This window comes from Mesoplodon bidens (assembly GCF_964165515.1).
Source record: "Mesoplodon bidens genome assembly, chromosome: 1".
In the NCBI taxonomy this organism is placed as follows: domain Eukaryota; kingdom Metazoa; phylum Chordata; class Mammalia; order Artiodactyla; family Ziphiidae; genus Mesoplodon; species Mesoplodon bidens.
Genome location: NC_138176.1, coordinates 53,879,058 through 53,904,809, shown reverse-complemented (window position 1 = coordinate 53,904,809; position 25,752 = coordinate 53,879,058). Strand labels below are relative to the sequence as shown.

The following is a 25,752-nucleotide window of genomic DNA, read 5'->3' as shown; positions in this document are numbered from 1 at the left end:
TAATACTTCATGGTATCGATATGAGGATTAAATGAGATACAGGATATAAAATGCCTAACTCAGTTCTGGGAGTAGTAGGTGCTCAAAAAATAGGTTCTCGTCTTCCCCCTTTCTGGAATAGAATTTAAAGGATATTAGATGGGGGTGGGGAGAAGCATGGAAGAGAAGGTGGGATGGGGTGGGGGGACACTGAACGATTGAAACCTGGGTGATGAAGTATTTGCAGGTGGGAAAGTCTGAGTGAGGTGAACAGGTGTAAGAGAACCTACGTAACAGTATTTGTTTCTTTTAAATAAATACTGAATATTTTTGCATGCTTCTGATATAACATTTAACATTTTTCTGCAATTGTGTAAATATACCTGTATTATCTTTTTTTTTCCTTCTGTCTATATCCATTAATCTATCAGCGAGCTTCGTAAAGACTGGGCCAATATTTTACTTTTGTTGCATAATTGTGGAGCAACTGCTATTGGCCAGTTTGTACTTGCTGGATGAACATGACTTGAATGGATTTAATAAAATACAATACTTGCCACTAGGTGGCACTTAGTCTAAGTGATAAAGCTGAAATTTAGCATAGATTGGCTTTTGTATGTAGAGCCCACTGATAAACTGACCCCCTGGATTATTGTTTAGCTTTCTGCCAGTTCTGGACTATACTTTTTGAAGTGGGATATGAAACATATAGCAAATAGAAACCTCAGAGTATTGAAAAACAGAAAAGTGTAATGGCATTAGAATATGTCCTGTAAAAAGGAGCTCAAGTGAAGCTCAGTTAAAATTCACAGTGACTAAATTACCCATTTCTGAGTGTATTTAAAGTGAAGCCTGGTGCTTAGATTTTAGGCCTTGTTTTTTCTTAAGACTTTGTGGATTGCTTTAAAGGAGAAGATTGGGAATTTGTTTGTTCCTGGATTTAATGAAAGATGATGATGAAGTGTGGTCTGTAGAGATACTGGACACGATTCTGTATTCTCTTATTTATATTCTGGTGTACTGTGCTCTCCCTGTTGTGGAGTAACATACATACCATAGAAAGTAACTACATCCTGTGTGACAAATGTTATATATAGGTTGTTAAATCCGTTAGATTCAGGAAACTTCACACCTGGAAAAGACCTTGTTAATCATATGTTCTAAAGTAACCACTCATTTAAACGTAGGCAGAGACAGAGTAAATAATTTACAATTAGCTAATGGCTGAGACACATTCAGTGCCTGAGCTGAGACTTGTTCTGGTTGTTTTTTGTTTGTTTGTTTGTTTTTTGCGGTACGCGGGCCTCTCACTGTTGTGGCCTCTCCCGTTGCGGAGCACAGGCTCCGGATGCGCAGGCTCAGCAGCCATGGCTCACGGGCCCAGCCGCTCTGCGGCATGTGGGATCTTCCCGGACCAGGGCATGAACCCGTGTCCCCTGCATCAGCAGGTGGACTCTCAACCACTGCGCCACCAGAGAAGCCCCTGGTTTGTTTTTTAAGGGGAGAGATTTATGCTGGTCTTTCACTCCTTTGTATTTATACCACTCAGCTGCCTTTTAATGTTACATGCACTTTGTTTTTAAAAATACTTTCTTCCCCCTATTTTTGTGGGCTTAGACCAAGAATACAAATTTCTCAGCCCCAAACCCGGGAGTGCTGCTGCCAGTGTTGCTTAATAAGCGGTCAGCTCTGAGCCTGCCTGTTCTTTCTTCCTTTGCTGTTTTCCTGTTCTTGATGCTGCTTGCGTTCTTTATCTTGCACTGTACTTGTGACTGACCAGGGTGGCCACACACTTGTTCTCACTGCACACCTCCTCACCCAGTCTGCTTTAGTTGCCCCATGCAAGAACTGCCTGGGTTCACTTACCCGTGGTTCACTCCAGTCTCTGCTTCTTGCCTCCTTAGCTTCTTAGTTTTGCCACCTGCACTAAATTACAGCTGGCTATTTCCAAGGAAATGGACAGGAGGGGAGATTGAGAAAAAAGAAGACTGTCATATAGGGAAGGAGGCCACAACCTGAAATCATATACTGAAAGATGGGCTTGTTTATGAACCTTATGATTTTCATACAGTGATTTTTTTAGTGTATTTATGTCAAAACAATATGACACTTGACTATGGAATTCATTAAATCTGTTGTGTCTGTCATCTGTGCTTATCCAAATGTCAGGGAACTGAATTGAATCCATTTCAGCATTCCAAAGATAGTAGTGGTAGTTTTGGTTTGGAACTTTAACTTACAGCTTACAGTAATGAGTGTCATTATTTGATTAAATGGATTGTACTGCATTAGTGGGGGTTGTTGCTTCACTGTTGTAATGTTAAAAAAAACAAACCTGGAGAGCCATAGCTTTCAAAGATGATTTCATAATTATTGGTAACAAGTATTTTTCATTCTGGCCTTCCTCTATGCTATAGTGTGATGGGTACGTTTTAATACAGAATTTAGTGGCATGTTATTCATTTAATCCTAGTTTCTTAGCTGTAAGTCCTGGAAGTTGTCATTTGGTACATTAAATATCGTTTGAATTACATTACAATTTAAGTTCACATGGTAGCTTAGGTGTGCAGTTGATTTATTTTTTTACTGTATTTTACCTTGTTTCTAAAATTATTTCAGGGAAGTGACTATGGAGTGGAAGTTTTCCTTAAGGGCTAGTTAGTGTCATCTGTAAACACTCATCTTGATTATTTTTCTTGTTGGAAAAATAATGTTTGTTATAAGAAACTCAAAAGTTATTTAAATATGTCATGTAAAGTGAGCCACTGTAGTCTTCCACCAGGAAATTAACTACTGTTACCAATTTGGGAGCATATTCTTCAACTTCTTTTGTTTTAAATGGAAATGCTAACATTCTATTTTATTGACATATTAAAGATGTCAGTAGTTTAGCAAACAATATTTAAGGGGATTAGGGAACTGACATTTTGTTGAATACCTACTGAGTCCTCAACTACATTGTGAAGGGAGATAGTATCTCCATTTTATAGATGTCCCAGGGTCAGGGATTTAGTGATTTAACCCAAGTTCACACAGCTTCCCTTCTGCCTTTGTCATTGCACTACCATGTACTCAGAGAGCTTTTGTTTATCTCTCCACCTAAATGTTAATCATTTGAAAGCTTCCAAGCTCTCTACTAGGTGGCAAGACAGTCCCAGACATAGGTAAGCCTAACACAAGGCTTTAAGGAAAAGGAGATTATTATACTCTTCTCTATTACATTACTTTAAAAATAAATATAAATTCTTGACTAGTGTGTGAATTCAGAAGGTTCTCTGAAGTAGCATCGTTTATCTTTAAGTAAAATTTTGTATCATTAAAAAATAATCTTGTCAGGTACTCCTGGGATGATGTTAAATCAGTTAGTCCTCTTTCTCCTATTTGTGTTTTTAGTTTTTATCTGTCGTCTTATTCATTTTCTGCCTAAAGACCAATTTTCAAGTCATTTAATTATTTTGTATACACATTGTTTGGCTTTGGACAAGTTACCTAATTGTGTTGTAACTTAAGTTTCTCCATTTGTAAAGTGGGGAGCATATCTCAGAATTCTTGTGAGGATCAAATGTATGTATGCAAGGGGCTGCCAGACTAGGCTGTTCTGTAAGAATTGCTTACTGTTGATTTCCTTTCTTCTCATTCAAGCCAGGGCCAGATCTTTTCTTTACCACTTATCTTTTTTGTTAAATGGTAAAATCTGGTTTTCCATCCCAGGCCATCAATAAATAACCCTTCAACTGGATCCCAAAACCTTGTTTAATTTTTCTGCCTCCTTTGTTTTTGTTGACCATGGTGTCTTTATTCATGACTAATAAGACACTATCTTTATCTCTTGGACATTCCATCTTTTATACCTATTCCTCCTCTAGTCTTTTTTTTTTTTGCAGTATGTGGGCCTCTCACTGTTGTGGCCTCTCCTGTTGTGGAGCAAAGGCTCCCGATGTGCAGGCTCAGCAGCCATGGCTCACGGGCCCAGCCGCTCCGTGGCATGTGGGGTCTTCCCGGACCGGGGCACGAACCTGTGTCCCCTGCATCGGCAGGCGGACTCTCAACCACTGCGCCACCAGGGAAGCCCCCCTCCTCTAGCTTAAATATTGTGGTCTGCAATCTTTGTCTTTCTCTCTGTCTTATCTGTTCTTTGACTTGATATGTGTATCATCACCTCAGATGTTTAGATCCATATTTCTAAAACTACTACTGGTTGTTCTGTAGGCCCACCAAACTTGTTTTTTTCCAAAACAACATGTTTTTTCCACCAACTAGACCTGTTATACCATCTTATAAAATAGGCTTGATATCTGTTATTAATGCCATTGTTCATCCAGCAGGTAAAAATGAACTTCCGTATTTTCCTCATTTCCTCCTACTCTTGTATTTTCTTATTTTGTTGATGACCAAATCATTCCCTTTCTGCTTCCAGATTACTTGTCTCATATTCTGGGCTCTCCTCTCCTTGCTCACTGCCATTGCTTTATTCTCCAGGTCACCTTCATCTCCTGGTTGGACCACTGTCATAGCCTTGTCAGTTCCTTCTTTAGTCTATGGCTGTTGGTGGTTTGCTAGTGTACCGTTGTTAGTATTTAGAGGTTTGGGGTCACTTGGCAACCTAATTTTGTTGTAACTGGTGTCCGTAGATTTTGATTTTGTTGTCTAGGTGCTCTTCTATGTGGAGAGGTTGAAAAACTGCTGCTGCCACCACCATCCTAAAATCCTGTCTTGAGTTTTTTAAAAAGTAATTTAGACAAATACATGTTACTTGTAAACTGAAATCAGTATAAAGTGAATAAGATAGTTCCTCTTCACACTTAAATCCCAACCCCCAGAGATAATGCACTGCTTACAGTGGGGCGAGTATACTTCCAAACTTTAGGGCAAACTCTCTACTTGTACCCTAGATCCCTTCCCTTCTCAGCTACTCTAGGACATTGGTTAGCCCACTGGCCTTTCCTCTGGTCTCAATTTTTACCTTTCTAGTGAAGCATTCTTTTTTAAAAAATAAATTTATTGATTTATTATTTTTATTTTTGGCTGCGTTGGGTCTTCACTGCTGCACGCAGACTTTCTCTAGTTGCGGTGAACGGGGACTACTCTTCCTTGTGATGCGCGGGCTTCTCATTGCGGTGGCTTCTCTTGTTGCAGAACATGGGCTCTAGGTGCATGGGCTTCAGTAGTTGTGGCTCGTGGGCTCTAGAGCGCAGGCTCAGTAGTTGTGACGCACGGGCTTAGTTGCTCGGAGGCATGTGGAATCTTCCTGGACCAGGGCTCGAACCCGTGTCCCCTGCATTGGCAGGGGGATTCTTAACCACTGCTGCCACCAGGGAAGCCCTAATGAAGCATTCTTGACAGTACAAACATGCTGTTATTTCTTCTCTGGATTCTGCACTCCCCTCTAGTTTCTATTTCTCTATTCCTCTTTGCAACAAACTTCGTATGAAGAGTTCTTTCTATCTCCAGTTACTCTTACTCCATTCCCCCTAAACCTTTTCCAACCACACTTTTTGTCTGGACCATTTCAGCAAAACTGCTTTTCTCACGGTTACCAATTCCCTTCACACAGGTGAATGTAGTAGTTTTTTTTTTTTTCAAGTGTTATTTGACTTGACTTGATCAGTGGCATTTGATGTCTTGTTCAAACATTTTTTTGCCTTCTAGGATACCACACTTCTAGTTTCCTACCTCACTGGCACCTTTTTCTTGGTCTCCTTTCTAGTGCTTTCTGATTTTACTACATTTATCCTACTTTTTATCCCACATTATGTGCTCCTTCCCTGTTTTATTTTTCTCACTGGTTTGTGTCAGCTTCTAACAATATACGTTATTTGCCTTTTATTTATTTCTCTTCTCTGCTAGAATATAGTGCTTGGCATGTAGTGGGTACTCAGTATGTAGTTGTTGAATGAATGAACGAAGTGTTCTAACAGCATCTCTTTTTGAATGGTCTGTTGTTTTCTCCTTGATTTGAAGTCCTACTTTTACTACTATGTGTTATACTTATAAAATTTTATAAGCCCCCTGGTATAAATACAGATTCATCTAATGTGTTTTAAATATAATCTATTACCTGAATATGGTGTTCAGTAGCCTTGAGGTCTGTTGTTGCATTTAGCCCTTGCCATCCTCTAGTGAGGAAGATAGTGTTCCTCTGTTTTACAGAAACTTAAGCAAGCTCACCTGTTGGTTGGTGGGAGAGTTGAAATTCAAACTCATGTCTCTGGATTCCAGTTCCATTGCCATGAATGTCTTCTAGTGATTGTGCAGTCTAATATGTGATAATGCTTCCCCATATGTAGTTAATGCTTAGTCATCCATCAACACATGATTGGCTGTGCTCACTAACCAGAGGAGCCCCTTCCCTCAGTCCAGGCAGAGAATAGATCTGAGGCAGAAGGGTAAAGTTGAATAGGGAATTGGTTTATGCAGGATTTTTTTTTTTAATAGACTTTTTTCAATAGATATTTTTTTAGAACAGTTTTATGTGGGATTTTTGCCTCTGAATTTTAGAATATGATTTTGGAAGGAAGGTTGTGGAAAGAACACAGGCTGGTGGTCATGAAATAGATTCTCTTCACCACTAACTAATTTGGTAATATCCCTGCTTTGCTTATTTTCTGTGTAGATGATATCCTTGATCTAGGCTTTAAGTTAGAAATGATACTGTATGTGCCAGAGAGCTTAGAGAGTAATTCTCACACCATGTAAATGAAAGGTATCACTATTAAAAATGACTCAAGTCTCATGTTTTTGGTACTCTAGATACATTCATTCTTTTTATTATACTGGAGTACTTTTAATTTTGTTTTATGTAAATCTTTTATTTTAAAGTTTCTGCTGTCAAATTTTGTTGTTTTTCTAACTAAGACAGCAGCTGTGGATGTGGCTTAAAAACTGATGAACTTCTACAATGATGAGCCTTTATGGAGCAGTGAAAGGCTGCTTACAAATTGTAGCCACAGTTGCAGTGAATTCTGTGTTTGTTCTCAAGGGTGAATGTGTTTTGAGGGGAGTGAGTTAGGATAGTACAAATTGAGAGAGTGTTTCTATTCTGGGAATCTTTGGAGCAGTCATTTCTGCTACTGCTCTTTATTTCTTATGACTTTGAAGGAATTTGGAATGTTTTGCATGACTTTTTGATGATCTTTAAGTGTATTACTTGGATATGTGTAAAGGTAAATTGTAATTTTAGTTGTTTTATGGACATGGTTTCTGTCATGAAATATTTTTGCCCTCAGCAATTACTGTGTGTAATAGCACTTATGGATGATGCTTTACCTGTGTCTGCTGTTTAAATGTTGGATTGTTTGGAACTAATATTTTCCATTTGGTATGATTAGCTCATACATATAGTTTTAGGCACAGTGCGTATACCTGTTTTCATTTCAAAAGTATATGGTTTTAATACGTTATTGAGCAGATCCAAATAGTTAACTATTAATTATTAAAAGTAGTTTTACTCTGAGATACTAAAGCTCACACCTGGAGCTGAGTTACAAGAAATAAGGTGAGCCTTGGTATTTTCTATCAAAATATCTAGAAGATAAATTTCTCCAATGAAAAGAATTCTAGAAAATATTTATTTCAAAAAAAGAAAATAAAAGGGGGAAGGGTGGTAGAGCGATAGTTGAAACGAGGCTCCCTGACCAAAAAAACCAAAAACAAAATAACTCCATAACTGTATATGTGAAAGTATAGTCAGTATTTAGGAAGTTATTAGAGTATATATTTGCAAACCTATAAACTATTTATGTATTTATTTATTTTTATAAATTTATGTATTTATTTATTTTTATAAATTTTATGTATTTATTTATTTTTATAAATTTTATAAATTTATTTATTTATATAAATTTTATAAATTGGGTCTTCCTTGCCGCTTGCAGGCTTTCTCTAGTTGCAGCGAGCAGGGGCTCCTCTTCATTATGGTGCACGGGCTTCTCATTGCAGTGGCTTCTCTTGTTGCAGAGCACGGGCGCCGCCTCTAGGCGTGCGGGCTCAGTAGTTGCGGCGTATGGGCTTAGTTGCTCCGTGGCATGTGGGATCCTCCCCGACCAGGGTTCGAACCATGTCCCCTGCATTGGCAGGCGGGTTCTTAACCACTGTGCCACCAGGGAAGCCCAAATTGCTTAGTATTGAAGATATTCAAAAAGTACAAGTTGAATATGCTGTTAAAATGAACTTTTTTGTTGTTAAATTGCCTCATTTTTCCTCGTAGTTAAGAGAGTTTAAACCTTGACAGTAACTTCTTTCATTGTGTGGGACAGGATTTTATGCACAATAAAAATAACAGTTTTTGTGAATTGTAGTTATTATCCACAATTACTTTTAGATATAAAAGCATTCCCAGAGCCTGAGGTGCACGTGGCTCCTGTGGGAGCAGAGCATGTCTTTTCGAGGCGGAGGTCGCGGGGGCGGCGGCGGCGGCGGCAGAGGCAGAGGAGGATTTGGACGAGGGGCGGCCGTGGAGGTTTTAACAAAGACCAGGACCAAGGACCTCCAGAGCAAGTAGTTTTATTAGGAGAGTTCCTGCACCTCTGTGAAGATGACATAGTTTGTAAATGTTCCACAGATGAGAATAAGGTGCCTTATTTCAGTGCTCCAGTTTATTTAGAAAACAAAGAACAAATTGGAAAAGTGGATGAAATATTTGGACAGCTTAGAGATTTTTTTTTTTCCGTTAAATTGTCAGAGAACATGAAGGCATCTTCCTTTAAAAAACTACAGAAGTTTTATATAGATCCATGTAAGCCGCTGCCGTTGCAGAGGTTTCTACCTCAGCCTCAGGTGAGAAGGGATCTCCAGGAGGCGGTGGCCGGGGAGGTCGGAGGAGGAAGAGGAGGAGGTGGCAGAGGTGCAAGAGGCCGTGGTTTCAGAGGTGGAAGAGGACACGAAGTGTAACAGTTGACAGAAACTTCACCAGTTGACTTCTGCATTAACCTCATGATCTACTTCTATGGACCAGAAACTTGTTTCTTGATCAAATCTTAAAGAACTGGTCATTTTATGACAGTGGAGCTAAAACGTCAATGTCAACAAAAAACAAGTGTGGCAGAACAGGCAATTTTGCCCTAAAAGAGTATGAACAAGTGTTCTAATGTTTTGTACAAAGCTTGAAACTTGTGGGTGTTTAATAAAGGGGCGGCTTTCATTTGAAGCATATTCGAATTTTTAAAATAAAGTGTTTTATTCCTTTAAGTTAAAAAAAAAAAAGCATTCCCAGTGAGTTACTTCTGATTCATAATCAGATTTTAGCAGAACAGATGTGGGCTACCAAAGGAATAATTAGCCAAAAAATACTAGGGGGTTAGAGAGCCCTTTGTGTAACATTTAACTTTAGTTTCTTGGCTAGTTTATATGAATAATTAAAGTTTCGAGGCAGTTAAATTTTCTTTTCTTCTCTTGGGATCTTACAGTTGTCACTGGTAGCTATAATCACTAGGGAAATGGAAGTATTATTTCCATAAACAGATGGCTTTTCCAGCACTGGTTCCTGACAGTGCTACTGAGGTTCCTGTTTATGTTGGATGATTTCCTAATCACACCAACTTGGTATACTTTTGAAAGATGACACCTGACAATAGAATATGATGTAGATATTAAAATGACTTAGTGAACTTGAGAATTTACAAAAGTTGAGAGTATATATAATTCCCATGTTCCTGGGGGAAGATAGTCTGTTCCTGTGAGAGGAATCACCTAGTAATGGATACTGATGCCTCAGCTATCCTCTCAGGGATTCCTTAGCTACCTCTTCCACTTTTTGACTTCCATTTAGCTATGACATCGGTGCTTTTTTCATTTCTGCTTGGTCAGATGACTAGCCCATCCAGTGCTTTGAGGCATTGGTAGGTTTTTGTTAGGATTAAGGATAGGTTTCTGTTGTGTACAAGGAAGATTTTCAGAGAATACAGTGATACAGTTACTTAAAATGACAAAATCACATATTTTTTCTGCTCTAGTGTGAGCTTTTATTTGCTATTAATAGGATTATCTTCTCCCTTTTAATGTGTCTGTTTTCCTTTTCCTGTTGGACATTTTGTTTTGTTTTGTTTTTGGCTTTGCCACGCTGTGTGGCTTGTGGGATCTTAGTTCCCTGACCCGGGATTGAACCCGTGCAGTGAAAGTGCAGGGGCGGAACCACTGGACCACCAGGGAATTCCCCTGTTGGACATTTTAAAACAAACGCATATTGGGGATCCACATGTATACTTATGCTCCTAAAATTTCAAAAACACGAGCCAACTATTAGGATCCTAAAAACTTTGCATTTGTAAGCTATATTTACTCTGTAGCAAGAACTATCTGTATTTTTGAAGTCATTTTTAAATATATGAAAGAAATCTAGTGACAAAATTTGTGAAGATAGGTTGCCTTTTGAAAAGACAGGGTAGGGCTTTATTTCTTTAGTATAACTGGTTGGGGTAAGTTGTAAGAGTGAATAGAGTCTTGGCGGATATATCTCGATTTTGGAGCTATTAAAAATTTGTCAAGGGACTTCCCTGGTGGTCCAGTGGGTAAGGCTCTGAGTTCCCAGTGGAGGGCGCCCGGGTTCGATCCCTGGTCAGAGAACTAGATCCTGCATGCATGCCACAACTAAGAAGTCTGCATGCTGCCACTAAGACCTGGCGCAGCCAAAATAAATAAATACTAAATAAATAAATAAATATTTTAAAAAATTGTCAAGAAGGAAAAAAACTCTGGTGCTTTACACATTTTGTTGGGGTAGGGGATGGTGGTGCCATTTGTTAAGATTAGATGGCACTGTGATAAATGGCATAGTAGAAGAGTAGAGTTAGTGTTGGTGGGGAGTTTTTGGTTTTGAACATGTTTTGTTTGAGGCCATTGTGAGAAAGTTAGATGAAGATATCCAGTGGCCAGTTACATATATAAATTATGTGTGTGGTTCCTGGAGCTCAGGAGAGAGAGGTCAAGGTTGTACACACATACTTGAAGACTGTTAGATGTTCATTAAAACCTTGGGAGTGGGCAAAATCTCCTCAGGGAGAGGTGGAGTTAAGCAGAGACAAACCACTGGTGAGCATCAATACTTAAGGAGTGGGTAGAGGTGTAAAAACTAGTAAAGGAAAACTAATAATAGAAGAGGTGGGGGCTTCCCTGGTGGCGCAGTGGTTGAGAGTCCGCCTGCCGATGCAGGGGACACGGGTTCGTGCGCCGGTCCGGGAAGATCCCACATGCCGCGGAGCGGCTGGGCCCGTGAGCCATGGCCGCTGGGCCTGCGCGTCTGGAGCCTCTGCTCCGCAGCGGGAGAGGCCACAACAGTGAGAGGCCCGAAAAAAAAAAAAAAAAAAAAGAAGAGGTGGGACAAAAACCTAGACAGTGTAGTATCACAAAAATGAAGAGAGTACTTCTAGGAGGAGGGAAACTTGTCAGTTGTGTCACGTGCTACAAAGAGGGCAAATGGGATAAACACAAATGCTCACTAGTTTAGCACTTTAGGACTTCAAGTTGGTAAGACTTTAGGACTTCAAATTGGTAAGAACTTGTGGGAGCTAAAATGTGGTTTGTCACAGGTTGAGGAAGTGGAGACAGCTCTTTCAAGAGCAGTGGTTCAGAACTTGGTGGGAATGGAACCTAGGTGTCGTGATGGAGGAATAGGCTTGACTTGTTTAGGTGCTTATTGGAAGGAACACAGAGAGGGAAGGGGATGAAATTTAATTTGAAACTCCTGTTGGTGCCTTTTCTGTAACATTGTGCAGCTTCTCATGTGTTAATGGAAAGTCAGCATTAAAGGGGGTTTTGTTGGGGACAGGGGCACACATTCAGTAACGTTGTGACAATGAAGACATTCATGAACTTGATTCTCTTTAACTTTTCAGAGTCTTTCCACATTGACTATCTCATTTAAAATTTTTTTTTTTTTTTTGGTCACACTATGTGGCATGTAGAACTTCCCTGACCAGGGATTGAACCCGTGCCCCCTGCAGTGGAAGCGTGGAGTCTTAACCACTGGACCACCAGGGAAGTCCTGACTATCTCATTTTAATGAGGGAAAATATTCTGTATTGTTTTTCTCCTCAAGGGTTGATATTTATTCGTTGATTCTTCCATATTTTTTTTGCTTGGTGTCCCTGGTGACTGATGTGGTGGATTTAATTAATTCATATGAAGCCAAAGAAGATTGCCTGTCTTTGGGGTCTTGATCCATATACTACAAGAGCTATGTGGCCTGTGCAGCACTTTGTTTTGCTTTGTATTATACTATAGTCTCTAGACTTTTGGTTGTTTACCTATATCAGTAGAAAGTTAACGTGTACCCCAGTATATGTGATTGTGTATTAATAAATTATAATGAAGTGTTGTACTTTACTAATATACACATTGAAGTATCTATAGAAATTTCAAATATTAAAAATTTTGTGATAAAAATGAGGTAAACAAAAATTTGAAGATACTTTTAATGGTAGAACCCCTTTTTATCTTTACAAGTATTTTGTGAGAACAGTGTATTTAAGTTTACTTTGTTACTTTTTAATTGTGGTATATATAATATACATCATTATTTTAAAAAAATCTTGGTTAATACTTTGTGAGAGTCATTCAAAGGGCTAGTTTTAAGTTATTTCTATACAAATCAGGTGATTTTCATAGTTGAAAAGCCATTGTTTAAAATGCCATGCTTACCTTAAGTGTTTTTAATTTTACAGAAGTAACTGCTAGATCACATACTACAGGAAGCTGCATGTCTTCACAGGAAAAGTAATCAATTTGGGGACCTTTTTGTGTAAGAAAAATGAGTAACTCGTCAAGTTTCAAAACCTTTTAAGTGCTTTGCCACAAGATGAAGAGCAAACCTCTCTGTGGTACAAAAGGTTTTCATGGTTACTCCGTTTCATGAAGATACAGTGTAACTAGCCATATCCATGACATCTGGTAGTACTTTGTGTCATTCTGTTGTCATTTTCTTTGCTTCCTAATTGAAAGATGAAATGAATGAGTTTCTTGTGTGATGGGAATCTCAGTAAGTTTTTTATAGAAATCTTGTTTTATTTTGCTTAAAGCAGCCACTCTCATAGCAGATAATACTCTTACTGATTTTCCATAAAAAGCTTTAATTAAAAGAGGTCAAAGAAGCTCCCTCCTGAAGACATTGTGTCTTTTTGTTCAGTTTTCTATCCCTTGTACCTATAAGAGTTCCTGTCATGTAAAAGGCACTCAGTAAATATTTAACTGTAGAATGAATTTGCAGTTGAGAATATGTTTTCCTATAGGTATTTTCTTAGAAAACTTTGCATTTCATTAAGAAGCCAGCAAAGACTAAATAAACTGAGGCATATCAGAAAAAACATAACTACCTACTGTATGACAAATTTCCCGCAGTATGTAGTTTTTTCTAATACCAATTCCCCCCCCCCATAATCTTCAACAGTGTTTCTGTGCATATTTATATAGTAATTTACTGACAGAAAAATACATTTTGGTTTATGTTCATGTTGTTCCCCAAGTCATACTTCAGCCTTTTCTACCATGACAGGAAGAATAAATCTTTCCCATGATATGTGGCTTCTTTTTTTTTTTTTGACCGCGGCACGTGGGATTTTAGTTCCCCAACCAGGGATTGAACCCGTGCCCTCTAAAGTGGAAGCGCGAAGTCTTAATCACTGGACCACCAGGGAAGTCCCTGTGGCTTTTTATCTTATACTGTTTTATAAGAAGTCACAAAAGAGGCATGTAAACTCAATGACATTTTCCAAAGTACTGAATTGAAAATCATGACTTTAAACCTTGCCAGAGAGAAAAAACTCACAACCTATAGAGACCTGTTATGTTTTAAGTACTTAAAATTTTAAGTATTTTACTAATTGTGATTGCTTTGTACTGTCATTTGCTAATACTTTGGGGCAAAATTTATATATACGGTGAAGTTACTGTTGATAATAGATGTAAATCTATATTTTAAAAAGTTATCTTGGTTATTTCTATCTTCTTTTTGACTGTCTTGTTATATCTGATTAATCATTATTTTTACTTGGTAAAGAGGGAATACTAGGAGGAAGAGGTACCCTTCTGCCATTTATTTATTTAGTGTGCTTAAATTATTAGTACTATCTCCAATACCTCTTTGTTGCAGAAATTATCTTAAGTCCCTCACCTGTTTTTTGAGGGCTCAGGTCATTAAACTAGGTAATTTGTGATGTGCTGAAACAGATCAGTCAGTGAGGGCACCATTATCAACCCTTCACATTGTGGAACACCTTTTATTCCCTCAGGTTGGGATCATCTGACATAGACTGAGCCCTAGTGATGTATTCAAAGGATTTTGAGTGCCAACTGTGTCCCAGGCACTAGGATATACCAGTGGACAAAACAGACCAAAAAATATAGATTTAAATATGTATAATCTGCCAGTGTATAGAGGTTGCATTTTAGTGAGAGAGACAAAAACCAAATAAGTTAAATATTTATTGCGATAAGGGCTTCAGAAGAGAAAGAGTGTTGGAAATAGGATAGGGAGTATCAGAAAGAGGTTGCAACAAGATAAAGTGGGTCTCTGAGGTGGTGACACTTGAGCAAAGGACCTTAAGCATAAGGTGAGAATGTGAGGCATGTTGTATGTGGGGACAGAACGTTCCAGCAAGCAGGAGCAGCAAATGTAAAGACCCTGAGGCAAAGCGTGCCTAGATTAGATATGGTATGTGAAGTAAAGACAAGAATCAAAGTTAACCTCATGTTCTGGTTTGAGCAATGGTAATTACAGGGTCGCCATCATTTGATATGGGAAACAGGTTTTGGGTGTGAGATTGGGAGATGAGGAGGTATGTACAGGAATAATTTGCTGGCATGGCTTCTGGATTTTGCATGGTGACGGATCAAAAAATGTCACTCAGGCAATAAATGTGATTTTGAATAACTTTCACTCTAAATTGATGACACTTAGGGAAGATAAACTAATTTATTTGCTCAAGCCAAAGGTAATTAATAAAGGAAGGGAACTTTCCTGGAGTAAATGAGTGTTTCACACACTAATTTTGGATTTCTTAAATGATTACTTGAAATTTTCTTGCTTTATTCTATTAAAATGCAAAACGTCTCTCCCAACCCTGTTTTTTTTTAATTAATTGATTTAATTTATTTTTGGCTGCATTGGGTCTTCGTTGCTGCATGTGGGCTTTTCTCTAGTTGTGGCGAGCGGGGGCTACTCTTCATTGTGGTGTGTGAGCTTATTGCTGTGGCTTCTTTTGTTGCGGAGCATGGGCTCCAGGCGCGTGGGTTTCAGTAGTTGTGGCATGTGGGCTCAGTAGTTGTGGCTCACAGGCTCTAGAGTGCAGGCTCAGTAGTTGTGGCGCATGGGCTTAGTTGCTCTGTGGCATGTGGGATCTTCCCGGACCAGGGCTCGAACCCCTGTCTCCTGCATTGGCAGGCGGGTTCTTAACCACTGCGCCACCAGGGAAGCCCCCAACCCTGTTGATTTAAACAATAAATGTGGTAATATTGTACAGATTAGTATGTAATCTCTGATCATAGTTCTGAGATCTGTTTAGATAGAAACAGGGAAATAGGGAGGTATAATATTAAGACTAATGGGAAGAAGAAACAAATTTTTTACCACTGTGATGTTGTGATTTATAAATCTGGTCATCAGATGACCAGAATATATTTCTCATACGTATTTGGTTTTGTCCACAGTTCCTGGCTCACAGCTCCTAAAACCCATGGAATTTCCTGAGTGATAAAGGTGTCTTTTGTTATATTAATGAGGTAACACGTGGCCCTTTCCCCATACCTAGCCCTTTGCATCTCTTCCAGTTGGCTATTCCTGAGTTATATCCTTTTATAAGAAACCGGTAATGTAGTAAGTGTGAGCCACTCTAGCAAATTAATCGAACCCAAGGAGGGGGTCATGGGAACCTCTGATCTATATAGCTCGCTGGTCAGAAACACACGTAATAAGTTGGGCTTGAGACTGGCTTCTGAAACCCAAGTTGGAGGTCATTGGAACCTCGGAGATCTATCTCTGGGTAGATAGTGTCAGAATTGAGTTGAATTGTAGGATACCTTTCTGCTGTCCAGGGAACTGCTTGTTGGTATGAGAAGTCCCCTTTCCATGTTGGAATTAGTACCAGAACCTGAACCTACATTTAACCACATACTTCAGTCTCCAGGCATCACTTGAACGATTTTTTTTCTGAGAATGCTTTATGTTAAAAACAATTAATTCTGGGCAACTGTGTATCAAAATATCTGCATTATATGGCCTGTTTTCTATACAAACTATGTTTATCTTTCTATATGAGCTTTCTGTTTTGATGCTGTATTTATAAATTTGGAAATACATGCATGCTGGGTAGGCTCCATTGCCTTAGTTTATATAATAGATTATTCAATAGAATCACTCCCCATAGGATCATCTTCTCTAGTTGTTATGTTAAGAAATGAAGTACATTAATGGCTGCTTTGGGGGGGGGTGTGTGCGCGTGCGTGCGGGCGCCTCATGTCTACTTTGGGATCACGATTAGTTGACATTGATCTTTGTTTAAAGATCAACAACAGGGACTTCTCTGGTGGTTCAGTGGTTAAGACTCTGTGCTCCCAATGTAAGGGGACCGGGTTCGATCCCTGGTCAGGGAACTAGATCCCACCTGCATGCCGCAACTAAGAGTTTGAGTGCTGCAACTAAGAGTTTGAGTGCCACAACTAAGGAACCCTCAAGCTGCAACTAAGGAGCCCACCTGCTGCAACTAAGACCCAGAACAACCAAATAAATAAGTAAATACATATAAAAAAAAAGATCAACAACAAATCATCAAAATATCATTAATCACCACTACTGCATTTTTGTCCTAATGGTAGCAGCTTTAACACACTTTTATTATTTTCTCTGTAGCATTGGCGTTTACATCACACTTCTAAAAGCCAGAACCAAAACCAAACAAAAAACTATCCATGGCATTTTGATAAATCCATGCACTAAAGATTCATAGGGATTGTTTTGTCTAATGCACACAGGAGTTTCTGCCATAATGCCACACACAGTTGGTCCTTTGTGTCCATAGATTCTGCATCTGAGAAGTCAACCAACTGTGGTTTGAAAATATTTGGGGAGAAAAAAAATCCAGAAAGTTCCCAAAAGCAAAATTTGAATTTGCAACTTGCTGGCAACTATTTACATAGTATTTATGGAACATTTACATTGTATTAAGCATTATAAGTAATCTAGAGATGATTTAAAGTATATGGGAGGGGGGGTACTTCCCTGGTGAATCCGCCTGCCAATGCAGGGGATGCGGGTTCGATCCCTGGTCAGGGAACTAAGATCCCACATGCCCTGAGGCAACTAAACCCACGTGCCACAACTACTGAGCCCATCTGCCTCAACTAGAGAGACTGCATGCCACGAACTACAGAGCTCACGTGCACCACAACTAAAGAGAGAAAACCTGTACACCACAACTAGAGAGAAGCCTGTGCCCCGCAATGAAAGATCCCGGATGCCACAACTAAGACCCAATACAGCCGAAAAAGAAAAAAAAAGAATAACAATAATAAAACTATATATGTGGGAGGATGTGCATAGGTTATATGCAAATACTATGTGATTTTATATAAGGGACTTGGGCATCTGCAGATTTTGGTATCCAGGGGGGTCCTGGAACCAATCACCTGCAAATACTGAGGGGTGAATATGTAGCTTGACAAAACTTGAGATTTGCAAAATCGTGCAGTGGAAGTAATAAAACTCATGGGGAAAAAAGGTTTGGGACAGACTAGTGAAATTCTATGAAACTGTGATCTTGGATACTAACTAAAAACAATAGCAATCCTAAAAAAACAAAGGACTAGCATTTGTACCTTGTATTACCATCAGTCTTTGGAATCTTGAACCTTGGATTCAGCCTCTTCTAGTTGTAGGTCCTGGAAGGACATTGCTTCTAAGAGACTATTTTCATTAAAATTAAAAATCTAATCCTATGTGTAGCTTTCTTCATTAATCCATTGTTTGTTTTTAATATTTATTTATTTGGTTGTTCTGGGTCTTAGTTGCGGCTTGCCGGCTTCTTAGTTGCGTTACGTGGGCTCCTTAGTTGTGGCATGCGAATTCTTAGTTGCGGCCTGCATGTTGGATCTAGTTCCCTGACCAGGGATCGAACCTGGGTCCCCTGCATAGTGCTCATGGAGTCTTAACCACTGCACCACCAGGGAAGTCCGAATCCATTGTTTTAATACAGGGAGAATTTTCTGCAGCTTCTTCATCTGCACAGGCAGCTTTGTCAAATAGGTTAACCCAGTTAGCTGAAAGAGTAGCAATTCCTGAAGCCACTAAACCAGCTACTTACTACTCATAAGAAAGAAAAGTACTTTTGTAGATTTTTCAGGGCTTTTTCCTTAAAATATTCATCTGTTACTAAGCTTTCATCTTTATTTGTGGAAAAGCTTTCCCCGTTTGCCTCAAAACATTAACATGCTAGGAAAAACAGTGTATGAAGCAACATAACTTCCTTTTACACTAGTATCATTCCCCTATCTATAGTTGCCTAAGAAGTAATTCACAGCAAAGAACATACATTATGGCAGAACAAACTTTACACTTGTTTTGATTTGATTTGTTAAATGTATAGGGTGAGTGGCAGGTGAGTTCAGCTGACGCTTGAACAACTTGGCAGTTAGGGACATCAGACCCCTGTGCAGTGGAAAATCCTCATATAGCTTTACAGTTGGCCCTCTGTACCCACAGTTCCACTTCCTTGGATTTACCCAACCATGGATTGCATGGTATTATGGTATGTATTTACTGGAAAAAAAAAATCCGTGTGTAAGTGGACCTGCATAGTTTAAATCCGTCGTATGTAAGTGGACCTGCCTAGTTCAAATCCATGTTGTTCAAGGATCAGCGGTATTAATTTTGGAATCAGGAAGACCAGGCTTTGAATTCTGGCTCTATCACTTAAATGTCACTTTCTGCAAGTTACTTGACTTCTTTAAGCCTCAATTTGTGTATCTGTAAAATGGAATTAATTATACCTGTCCATAGAGCTTGGTAGTAAATAAAGGAGATAATTCCTGACAATTTTTTTTACACACTGAATTTACTAATAGTAAGTGTTAGCTCTTAATTTGCAGTTGTCATTTATAATTCATAGTACTCTTCAGAGCATGGCATAACATATACCACTGTCAAGGAATATTTTCAGCAAGTTTAACATTTTTCAAATAATTTTAGATGCTTATCAATTTTATTTAATATAAAATTTGAGAAGGCTGGATTTTGTTTTTACTGTCAAATGTAGGTCACAAGGAAAACAGACACAAAATGTGGTAAATGAGATTTGTATTTTCATTTTTTTGGCAAAGTTTTATATAGGAAACTGGTAAAATAATCAGAAAGTGAAGAAGCTGTAATTGTATTTAGGCTCTTGTGATGTAAGGGGATACAAACAGGTTTTTTCCTTTAGGTTGCAAAGGAGATTAACTTTTTTCTGTTTAAACGCTGTTAAAAGTTCTATACTGCTTTTGCCTATGATGTGTAGTGGTTTTTAAGGTTTATATTCTCTCTTCCAATTCAAAGCTTTCATTTAACCACATAAGTTGAACAGGAACTCCATTTAAAACTTCTCATTGATCCTTCTTATTTGATTTGATATTTCCTATTGACATTTTTATTCTTAGTACCATGCACTGAACTATTTTCAACAAATTCTATTGAGGAGTCATTTCTTGAAAACCTGTTACAGGCAAGATCTTTGAACATCTTAAGTTTTATAAAAGATGAGTTAAGACAGTTTGGTCTTTGGCTGTTTGTACCTTAGTGGGGAATCCAGCTATGCTCATAACTTTTACTGTAATATAAAGATGAACATAATGACTCCTATAATAGAGACATTTCACAAGTACAGAAGAAGAAGGAGTGATTAATTTGGACTGGGGATTTCAGCAAAGCCTTCATCAAGGATTTCTTATTCCTCTTCATATTTTTAAACTTAAAAAAAATTTTTTTTTGGCTGCGCTGTGTGGCTTGTGGGATCTTAGTTTCCCGACCAGGGATTGAACCCGGGCCCTCAGCAGTGAAAGCACCGAGTCCTAACCACTGGACCACCAGGGAATTCCCCTTAAACTTTTAAATTATGCTAGAGGAAGGTGAGTTCTGGAAATGTGGAGATGAGATTTTGTTCAGGAATACCTGGGTATATGGAATCTTTAAAAAAAAAAAAGTGGTTCTGAAGAACCTAGGGGCAGGACAGGAATAAAGACGCAGACATAGAGAATGGACTTGAGGACACAGGGAGGGGGAAGGGTAAGCTGGGATGAAGTGAGAGAGTAGCATTGACATATATACACTATCAAATGTAAAATAGATAGCTAGTGGGAAGCAGCCACCTAGCACAGGGAGATCAGCTTGGTGCTTTGTGACCACCTAGAGGGGTGGGATAGGGAGGGTGGGAGGGAGACTCGAGTGAGGAGATATGGGGATATATGTATATGTATAGCTGATTCACTTTGTTATACAGCAGAAACTAACACGCCATTGTAAAGCAATTATACTCCAATAAAGATGTTAAAAAAAAAAAAAAAAGGAGGGCTTCCCTGGTGGCGCAGTGGTTGAGAGTCCACCTGCCGATGCAGGGGACACGAGTTTGTGCCCTGGTCCGGGAAGATCCCACATGCCGCGGAGCGGCTGGGCCTGTGAGCCATGGCCGCTGAGCCTGTGCGTCCAGCTCCGCAGCGGGAGAGACCACAACAGTGAGAGGCCCGCATACCGTAAAAAAAAAAAAGAAAAGGAATACCTGGGTACTCTCTGTCCTTCGTCCCTCCCAGTCAGGGTGTGGTTCTTGTAGGAGACAGATGAACTAATTAAAAAACCATGAGTGCTCAGTTTGTAAACATTCCTTCAAATGGACGAGAACAAAGTCAGTCGAAGGGTAAGCCTGAGTAGTGGCCGAGTGAGAATGTGGCTGTTTTCTCCCTGGACCTGAGGCGTGTGTCACTGGCAGCTGTGAATGTCATTAGGGAGCCTGAGCCAAGATAAATCTGTGCCAAGATAGGCTGCATGTGCTTCTGCTCTGTGTAGCCAGTGACATTCAGTTAAGTTCTGTATCATTGGATAAATGGAGTAGGAGCCGTATCAGGCCAAATAGATCAGGAGTGAGAGAGATTGTCTGTATAAGCTCTTCCTTATATATATATATATATAACATTTCTTCCTTGAAATGTTATGCAATTAATACAGGAATATATTTTTGTATCATTATTATGATAGTTTAGAAGCCTCCAGTTCTACTTCTTTCCCCAGAGGTAACCAGTTTAAAAATTTTGAGATATATTCTTCCAGACAATTTTCCATATACTTTGGGTTTTCTAGAGGGCAGATGGGCTCATATTATTGTATTTGTATGTTACATATTATGTTTACTTTAAAAAGTTAATCATTCTTGAGTTCTTAGCATACATTTAGAATTATTTTTCTTGGAAATTCCCTGGTGGTCCAGTGGTTAGGACTTGGTGCTTTCCCTGCCATGGGCCTGGGTTCCATCCCTGGTCGGGGAACTAAGATGCTGCAAGTTGCATGGCGCGGGTCCCCCCCACCAAAAAAAAATAATTTTCTTTAAAAAAATCTGTGTAGTAGTCCATATTCATAATATAGATGTAACAGAATTTATTAGCCAGTTTGCATTTGGCATACAACTACCTGTGTTTCTCTTTTAGGAACAACGCTCTGTAGTAGCCACATATCCGTGAGTATTTTTGTAGGACATACACTTAGAAGTGGAATTGCTGGTTGCAGGGACATGTACATTTGTAGTTTTGATAGATACTGCCAGCTCCAGAACCTTAAATTAACTCACACCCATATGTATAGCAGTGTGTGAGAGTTGATGACTGGATTTCAATAGGAATTGAGAAGAAGGGACTTCTGTACAGATGGAGAAGTGTGAGAAAAAGCATGGAGGCAGGACAGCCTAGTAAATATGGTGAGACAAAAGGGAGTAAAGAATCTGATGTGTAGAGTATAGGAAGCAAGAAGGGCTTGTGGACAAGTCTAGAAAGGTAGGTTGGATTAAATAGCCAAGTATTTTTACTGTGTTGCTCAGAACTTTAAACTTGAATGGACAATGGGAGCCTTTGGAAAGGTTTTACACATGAGCTTTATTTCAAAAGCAGTAACTGTGAAGGCTAGGTTTTTGATATGGGAAATTGGCTATGAGACTGTTATAGTAATCAAATGCTGTAATGAAGGCCATGCATGACATTAGAAATTAAAGAATCAGATTCAAGCAGTGGTATAGAGTTAAAACCAGTTTGTAAGGTTGGTGGCTTAGGATGAGAACAGAGAAACTGAATGTTGTGGCTATCTGAGTGGGTAGGCGGCACCATTTACAAAAACAAAACTAGAATGAGAAGTAGGTTTGGGGTAAAATAAGGGAAACTTTATTAAAATATAAGGAAGAAGATAATTCACTATCTGCTATTGATGTATTTCCATGATGTGTGTTCAGTTTTTTTTATTGTAGCAAAATATATGTAATGTAAGATTTATTATTTTAACCATTTTTAACTCTACTGTTCAGTGGTATTAGGTGCATTCATGTTGTTGTACAACTATCATCACCATCCATCTCCAGAACTTTTTCCATCTTCCTAACCTGAAACTCTGAAGTTATTAAACAATAACTCTATTCCCCCTTACCCTGAGCCCTTGGTAACCACCATTCTACTTTCTATCTCTATGAATTTGACTGTTCTATGTACCTCATGAGTGGAGTCATACAGTATTGTCCTTTTGTGACTGGCTTATTTCACTTAGCATAATGTCTTCAAGGTTCATCTATGTTGTAGCATGTCAGAATTTCCTACCTTTTTAGGGTAGAATAGCATTCCATTGTATGCACGTACCACATTTTAAAAATCTCTCCATCTCCTGGTGGACATTTGGGTTGCATTTGTTTGAGTTTTTTGTTTGTTTGTTTTTGTGTTTTTGTTTTTTTCGTGGGGGGAATCTTGGGTTTTTTGTTTGTTATTGGAGATTGCATATAATAAAATTGAGTTTGATAAAACTGTGCAAACCACTACAGTCTTGTAGAGACCCCCTGTTCGAAATAATGTTTGCTGCCACAAGGATGATTACAGAAAATCATATAAATACTTTGTACAACTCAAATATATTATGACTTTTGGAAAAATGACCTAAAATGCTTATCCTACTAGTGGTAGACACCACAATGGAGGTATAGTATAAAGTTAACCGGACTTAGAAGACTTGAGGTTTATTTTTTTTATTTTTTTATTTTTTGCGGTACGTGGGCCTCTCCCGTTGTGGAGGACAGGCTCCGGACGCACGGGCTCAGCGGCCATGGCTCACAGGCCCAGCCGCTCCGCGGCATGTGGGATCTTCCCGGACCGGGGCACGAACCCGCGTCCCCTGCATCGGCAGGCGGACTCTCAACCACTGCGCCACCAGGGAAGCCCAGACTTGAGGTTTTTAATATAATCATTGGATTATTGTGAGGATTAAGTAAAATGTACAAAATTATATACACTTTGAAGTGCCCAAAACAGAGATGGTGTTGTACATGTTCTAGTCTGACTGAAGAACTGCTTGAAGAACTGGAACTATTAGATAGGTGAAATAAAACAGCCCCTGCATCTGATGAAAAAAGTTAAGTGATAAGGTTATCCTAAAATAGGGATGAGTTGTCAAGTGTTACCTGTTAATTTTGAAAGTGTCTCTAAAATCTTGATACTTTGTGGCAGTAATTTTCTAATTGAAGTTAAAATAAGAGCAGTGAGGTGAGAATAAGTATATCAGAGAGGTTTCTTTCTCTTCTTATTCATTACTCCCCAGAAAACACGTATTCACTTTCCAAGCTCTCTGCAGTTCATTTCTATTTAGCAGAGTTGTAATTCTAGGCCCACAGCACAGCCTGAAATTGTGACTTCTGTTAATACATTTCAACACAGTTCCATCTCAGGAACATGTGTTAGGTTTTGGAACTCTTTAATATATCATTTTCCTTCATGTTCCTTTCCTATCATTTGGCATCGGAAAATGAAAAGCCTGAAGAGAACACAAAATCTAGATGAAGCATGGTGATGGAAAATTAAAGCAACAGATCAAAAGAAGTCCTTAGAGACTTTTAAACTAGTTCTTTCTAGTATGGCTAAAGTTATAGGACAGTTCTTAAACTTTATTCATTTCTTTCAGTCTCATTGTAATAGGTAAGCTAATAGAAGGTAGTTGGTAATTTAACTGAGATGCTTAGCATGTGGAAAGCACTTCATATGTGTTGTCTGTCAAATTTATTGTTTCTAATCTATGGGATTGAGACTGAGAAGCATTTTGGTGACTAGAGAGCATCAGATAATAGGTTCCTGTTCTTATCTGAGATTGCCTTTATTATTTTACCTGTGTTTGAATATGGACTGTCTCCCTTAAATTAGTCTCTGTAATTAGAGATTCTTTAAAATATTTTTACCACATTATCGTTTAACAGTGACAGATATAGATGGCAGAGGATGCATAATTAAAACGCTAAGATTATTAGAATACTTTAGTAAATAATACATTTACCTCATTTTTAAAAAATTCCAACTACAAGCAAGAACTAAATAGGCTAACTTGACTTGTCATACCTCCCTACTCTTTGCAGAAAGTTCTGATAAACTGTAATAAATTCTGTTAGAATATCTGAGCATATCCAATTTATTATATCCAAACTGAGCTACTGAAACCCCCTCTTTTTTTCCTAATGTATTTTTTCTTCCAGTTTTATTGAGATATAATTGACATACAGCATTGTATGTTTATGGTGTATAGCATAATGATAGCGTACATACATCACAATAAGTTTGGTGAACAACCACGATGTCGTATAGATACAAAGTTAAAGACATGAACCCTCCCCGCCCCAGATCTTCTCCTTAAGTTTTCCCCATCTCATTAAGTAACTTTATCCTTTGGGTTGCTTAGGCTAGAAACCTTGGAGTCAGCATTGCTCTCTTCCTCTTTTTTCTTCAACTCCATGATCCAGAGTGTCATCAGATGTTGTTAGTTTTGTCTTTAAAATATGCCCGGGCTTCCCTGGTGGTGCAGTGGTTGAGAGTCCGCCTGCCGATGCAGGGGACACGGGTTCGTGCCCCGGTCCGGGAAGATCCCACATGCCGGGAAGATCCCACATGCTGCAGAGCGGCTGGGCCCGTGAGCCATGGCTGCTGAGCCTGCGTGTCCGGAGCCTGTGCTCCGCAACGGGAGAGGCTACAACAGTGAGAGGCCCGCGTACAGCAAAAAAAAAAAAGAAAAAAGAGTAAATAAGGGCTTTCCTGGTGGCGCAGTGGTTAGGAATCCGCCTGCCAGTGCAGGGGACACGGGTTTGAGCCCTGGTCCGGGAAGATCCCACATGCCGCAGAGCAACTAAGGCTGTGTGCTACAACTACTGAGCCTGTGCTCTAGAGCCCACGTGCCACAACTACTGAGCCCGCGTGCCTAGAGCCCGTGCTTGGCAACAAGAGAAGCCACCACTATGAGAAGCCCGTGCACCACAGTGAAGAGTAGCCCCTGCTCACCACAACTAGAGAAAGCCCGTGTGCGGCAGCGAGGACCCAACGCAGCCAAAAATAAATAAATAAAATTTAAAAAGTAAATAATAAAATTTGGAAGACTATAAAACAAAATTAAAACTATATAACAGATTAAAGCCTTTTCTGGAGTTTTTAATTTTTATTTTATACGGGAGTATAGTTGATTTACAATGTTGTGCTAGTTTCAGGTGCAGGGCAAAGTGGATCAGTTATACATATACATGTATCTATTCTTTTTCAGATTCTTTTCCCATT

General features: G+C 39.0%; 1 protein-coding gene and 1 pseudogene across 5 annotated transcripts in view; both read left to right on the top strand.

Annotated features, from left to right (window-relative positions):
• Positions 1 to 25,752, top strand: part of LOC308623518 (recombining binding protein suppressor of hairless) — a 115,262-nt gene that overhangs the window by 8,624 nt on the left and 80,886 nt on the right. The window lies entirely within an intron of this gene.
• On the top strand, positions 8,354 to 9,601 carry LOC308624509 (H/ACA ribonucleoprotein complex subunit 1-like; annotated as a pseudogene). The gene has a single exon. The product of its transcript is annotated as an H/ACA ribonucleoprotein complex subunit 1-like (transcript).